Source organism: Mandrillus leucophaeus, unplaced genomic scaffold (assembly GCF_000951045.1).
Source record: "Mandrillus leucophaeus isolate KB7577 unplaced genomic scaffold, Mleu.le_1.0 Scaffold607, whole genome shotgun sequence".
NCBI classification, from domain to species: domain Eukaryota; kingdom Metazoa; phylum Chordata; class Mammalia; order Primates; family Cercopithecidae; genus Mandrillus; species Mandrillus leucophaeus.
In genome coordinates this window covers 861433-867323 of record NW_012106553.1, presented here as the reverse complement: position 1 = coordinate 867323, position 5891 = coordinate 861433, and the positions used below count along the sequence as shown (strand labels likewise).

Here is a 5891-nt window from a genome sequence, read left to right as displayed (position 1 = left end):
TTGGCATGATTTATGAAGAGGTGTTTGGTTCTTAGAGGTTTCTAAAGCTGCGCTGAATGTAACACCAAGAATCATTTCTAGAGAGCTGTGCCTTTTCCAGAGGACTTCTGCAAATGCTGATGCTATTATTTAGTTCACTGTACACAAGTATTGCACCAAACACTTTTCCTGCCTTATTATTTAATCTGCACAGCGTCCCTCTTAAGTCCACATGTATTTTCTCCATTTATTGATAAATAATTTAAGATTTGGAGAGGCTAAGTAACTCACCCAGGGTCATAGAGTCAGGGAGTGACACAGCTGGGACTTGAACCCGGGTCTGTTTGACTCCAGGGCTTGAGTCTTAACCACTACACTATCCACAGAAGGAGAAGGAGGAGGAGGAGGGAAGAGTTATCCAGTGATCCCATCTCCAGGTTAGACCCTTGAGATTCCCTTTGAATTAAAAGAGACTTGCTTGGTTAAAAGAAGCTGAGCTCTCCAGAATCTTCCAGCCCCACATTCTAATATAACCTCTGCTCTAGCAGTGGAGAAAGAGAAAATCTATAGGGGTAGGATGAGTTTAGAGGAGCTGGAGCATCGTGGATGCAGGTGGATATGGCAGCCACCCCTCCCTGCTCTCTACATGTAGCACTACTACACCAGCAGACGCAACACTTGGTTAGAGAGCGGAGGAAATTACAAAATAGTCATGGCGGAGGCAGAAAAGAAGTGGAAATTGAGACTCTTCTTGCCTTTGAATGTTTTGTATAGTCTGGGAGACCCATTGGGACGTTTCTTTTTGTTTTTCCTTTCGACTGGGATGTCTTCCATTTGGAAGCCCCTTTGCTTCTAAGAAGTTCCGGAGGCCAGCCCAGGTCCACAGGTAAGGAGGCTAGGACGTACCTCTTAGTTATATCCTGGAAGAGAGGGAGAAGTGACCTGCAGGTCTCCCGGACTGAAAAGCACAGTGCATGTTAAGTGGAACCCAGGGAAGATATTGACTTTAAAAGCAAGCATGGAATGAGTGGCTGACTTTTGCTTGTTGCTTGAGTCTGGCAGATGGGGGTGGGCAGGAGGTTAAGGAACTTCAGCAGACGCCAGCAGTCTGTGGATGTGGGTGGCCATTCTTCCTAGGGGCTGAAAAGACGGTCACCTTGCACTTGTGAAGATAAAATTCAAACCCAAGTTTCTCTGTCTTGGAACACAGAACAGCATAACCGTTTCTCAATCTTCGAGAGGAATGTTTTCAAAAAGTAGCAGCATATAGGGAATACAAGGCTGCCTAAGGTTCTAATTCACAGATGTAAATTCTGCCCCGTCAATAAGTCTTGGTGTTTGTAGGATTTGTTTGCAAGGACAAAGATGAAAGGCCAGTTGCTATAAAACCTTTCCGCTCCCTCCTGATTGGTGAGCAAAAATGTCCACACACTGCCATCTGGTGGGCACTCCTGGTCACTGTCGTTTTAATGAGAAAGTTTGAAGTTTACTCCAAACTTAGAAGGGGCCAGGCAACTAATTACTAGTTTTGAGCAAAACAGCAACGTATAAAACACAGTTCCTGGCTGCGAAGGGCTCACAGTCTACCGGTCTTCAGCAAAACAGCAACGTATAAAACCCAGTTCCTGACTGCGAAGGGCTCACAGTCTAATGGAAGAAACAGACCTGCCCAACATGTCGTCATAACTGAATAAGCACTAGTTTAAGAAAAGGTGCCGAGTGTTATCAAAGCAGAGGACCTTTCTCTGGGAGTTTAGGGGAAACCACCTTTGAGCTGAGTCTGGAAGCATGCCTCACACTGGGAAAAAGGAGGAGAAAGTTTATTTTAAACACAGGGAACATTATGGGTCATTGCATGGTGTGAGTTTTTAGTTCGGCCTGGCTGGTACCTAAGGAGCATGGAAAGAAGCTATAGATAAAAGGCTGAGAAAAGTTTAAGCCAGACCATGAGGGGCCTTGAATGCCTGACTTAGGCAGTGAATCAATCAGCTCTAGATTATATAGCCAGAATATAAAGGAATCAGATTTGGGTGGTAACGCAATATGAAAAACAATTGTCTGTACACATGCTTCTCAAACATTTGGAATTCTCTCATTACTTGAAATCACCTATGGAAACCCATTATGTGAAATAGGTAAAACCGTAGTTCTTCTGGTCAAAGCAGAAGTGGAGATTCAGAGCCTGAAGAACTTCTGCCATCCCATTTCTCCCATTCCTGCCACATGCGGATGCCTTTGGGTAGCGCCTAAGGCTCAGCAGAATCTTGCTGGACACGGCTGCTGTGGGCGATTGCTGCCCTAATGTGACCGTCTCTGCTCTGGTGTTAGCAACTGCTTCGTCCTGTCCCTCCTATGCCATAGGTGTCCATAAAGGAGGTTCTAGATCTTTTCCTACGTCAGCTCTGTTCTCAAGATTCCATTTATGGTAATCTCTATCTTATTAATGAATTAACTTGTCCAAGCAATCTATGTTACCTGGTCTCTGGCCCCTAGCTTTATATTGCTAACGGACATACGTAGGGAGGTGGATAGAAAGGAGCCATCTCGCAGTGTCTGTTAATCATCACTGTATGCTGCCTAAGGTATTATTTCATGTTAAGTATCTACGGCATATGTGTAGCACAGATACTCTGTGATGGAGTTATGAGAAGTTGTTTGGTCTTACTCAGGGCACGACCGTTGTTGCTTTCATTCCAAGAACAGCACTCTGAGAAAGCATTCAAGAACCTCTGAGGAGTGGCTGAATTATCCAGATATCTAGGACTTTCTGTTCTGTGAAGACGTGGAGCTTCTAGATGCTATTTGCCACAAGAGGAGAGATGTCAGTCTAAGAATTGATGAAGAGTGACTGGTCCCCTGATGGGCAAAGACTGCCTTGTTCCAGCCAGCGTGGTTATCTTCTGCCCTCTTCAGAACAACACTTTTAGATGCAAAACACAAATTCCACCCACCAAACAGCATTTCCTCTCATTCTCTCTCTTGTTCCTTGTCTTTACTCACGCCTTGCCCACTCTCTCTGCATGGTGGGGTCAGTTTGCTCTCACTTTCCCACACTAACTTCTCTGTTTCGAGCCTGTGTCCGGAACTGCCTCCTTCTTGCCATCTGGTAGCTGACATCTGCCACATCTTTCCAACCAGAGCCCCCATCTTTTCTTGGAGGCCTTAAAAAAAAAAAAAGATGTTAACTTTCATTGCATGACTTTTCCCAGTACATGATTATGTACAGTGTTTTCCACATGGTTGAAATAACTACTTTAGCATCGACTCTTGCCTGCATTACTTAGGTTAATTGTTATTTTCGTGATGGCACACCGAGCAGTGTCCTTTGATGTACCCAGTGCCAAATTCGATAAACAATAACTCAGAATATTACGCTTTATAACTAATGAGTTGGGGCTGTTCTAGGTTTTATTAGAGCAAATGGAAATGCAATTCCACTTACCGCCTTTGATGAAGAGCAGCAAAGTGGAAGTGACTTTGTGAAGTTGCAGGCTTTGTATGGATTTCTTTTTTTGAGACAGAGTCTTGCTCTGTCGCCCAGCCTGGAGTGCAGTGGCACGATCTTGGCTCACTGCAACCTCCACCTAGGTTCAAGCAATTCTCAAGCCTCAGCTTTCTGAGTAGCTGGGATTACAGGCATACACTACTACACCGGGCAAATTTTTGTATTTTTAGTAGAGGCGGGGTTTTACCACGTTGGTCAGGCTGGTCTTGAACTCCTGACCTCGTGATCCACTCGCCTCAGCCTCCCAAAGTGCTGGGATTACAGGTATGAGCCACCGCGCCCAGACCTTTGTGTGAATTTCTACTGTTTATTTACCTGCTTCAGTGGAGACTGCTCATTTTCACAGCCGTTTCCCTTCATAAAACCGTTAACTCCTTGAAGGAGGGAAATGACAGTGCGGGGCTTGGGACCAGGATCACAGTACATGATCAATAACTACTTTTTAAATGTATTTTCAATAGAGTTGTAAGGATTCATCTGGGTACTGAAGACATTTGGGACCTCAGTGAAGTTTCTCCAAGACCAGATGGTCACACTGATTTTCTGGAATCATTTTGAATAAAAACGAGCGAGGTGGTGAACACAATGCAAGGCTCTCCGCGTACTGTCTGGTATTGTTCAACCAGCTCCATGGCTCCCTGAGGGCAGAGATGAGCAGATGTTAATGGAGACAGCCAGGTGGGATGATGTTATAACATTTCTCCTACAGCCCCGAGTCTCCCAACTCCTGCCTGTGTGATCTGAGTAAGACTCAGTGCACGACATCGGTGTTCCCATCTGTGCAATGAAGGAATTGATCCCCCAGGATCTTCCATTTCTGACAATGCTTTGGATTTCATTGGTTTTGTCACACGTACTCCCCAAAAGCCTCCATCTTTGGATAAGTGATTAAAACTGCTGAGTAATTTTCAATCAATAAAAGTTCAGCGCTGGCTCTCATTTTCTTCCAAAGATGTTTGTGCAAAGACCTGTGCATAACAATTCAGATGACAAGCACACCTCCAAAGTGAGTCCCTTAACACCACTTGTCCTTGGGGTTTCAATAAGCTCAGTCATTCAGAAAAGCAAGTGAGTTTTGCAGATACAAGATACTGTATTATTAGAAACTCACCAATATAGAAAAAGCTGATGTGGGTTGGGAGATAGAGTTGATATCCCAGCAACAGTCTTCTTACTTCATAATCTAAGTATATCAGAGACGTATTTTGGAGACACAAATTTGACCCTAAATATAGCTAAAACCATGCTCTTGCAAAGGGCTTCGGTGTAAGGTATTACTTTGTGCTTAATTATTGAGGCTGTTAAATTCCTTAGGTTTCTCTTTCTCACAACCAAAGGAGTTTAACGGCCTCAGTAATTAAGCACAAAGTAATACCTTACACCAAAGCCCTTTGCAGAAAGAGAAACCTGGCCGGGTACGGTGGCTCATGCCTGTAATCCCAGAACGTTGCGAGGCCGAGGCAGGTGGATCACCTAAGGTCAAGAGTTTGAGACCAGCCTGACCAATATGGTGAAATCCTGTCTCTACTAAAAATACAAAAATTAGCCAGGTGTGGTGACATGCCCCTGTAGTCCCAGCTACTCAGGAGGCTGAGACAGGACAGTTGCTTGAACCCGAGAGGCAGAGGTTGCAGTGAGCCGAGATCATGCCACTGGACTCAAGCCTGGTGACAGAGCATGACTCCATCTTAAAAAAAAAAAAAAAAAAAAGATTACTTGATCCTCCAGTATATATCAAGTAACGGAGGATTTACTTTGAGGACATACTTGTGAAATAGGCCTCTCTGTCTTTACTGGAAGCCAGGCAAACCTTAACCGTCAGACCTTACAGAACCTGGAACTTACAGAACCTGGAAGGGGAATGTGGTCTGGATTGAGCAGATGTGCTTGGCTTGATCTGCTCTAGGGACTGCAGGAGCCAGAGCACAAGGCTCTTGTTCTTGTGCTTCACTTTCCATGTGACTCAACTACTCTGTCAGTTTCTGCTTCCCTTAGAATCTGTTCTTTTTATGTTTACAAGGTGAACTGTTTACTTCATTTTACAAAATCTGGAAAGAAATGGTCTGAGGCTATGTTTAATTACCGTAGTCCATTGAGGAGTTTTCCTTCAAGTCACACCGTCGTTGCTGATTATCCTATATTTTGGCAACTCTTGGGCCATGGGCACTTCCTAGTCCAATCAGCTTTGGCCAGAAGCAGGTTCTACCATATAGACATGATTATCTCCAAATTAGAGGGAAACCCCAGCTCCAAGTGAAAGGGACGTGTGAACAGTGTCCTTTAGAAAGGGATGTGTGATGGTGGGACAGACATGTCTGCTGCAGTAGGAATGTTTCATTTGGCAGAGAGAAAACCTAAGAAAAAGTAGGATTGCTACCCGCCATTATTATTAAAAAGTAGGATTGCT

General features: G+C 44.4%; 1 long non-coding RNA gene across 1 annotated transcript; it reads left to right on the top strand.

Annotated features, from left to right (window-relative positions):
* The first annotated feature begins 801 nt into the window (after positions 1-801).
* LOC105553743 lies at positions 802-4423 on the top strand. Its single transcript, XR_001008208.1, has 2 exons — positions 802-865; positions 3946-4423. It is a non-coding gene; the product is annotated as an uncharacterized LOC105553743 (long non-coding RNA).
* The last annotated feature ends 1468 nt before the right edge of the window (positions 4424-5891 follow it).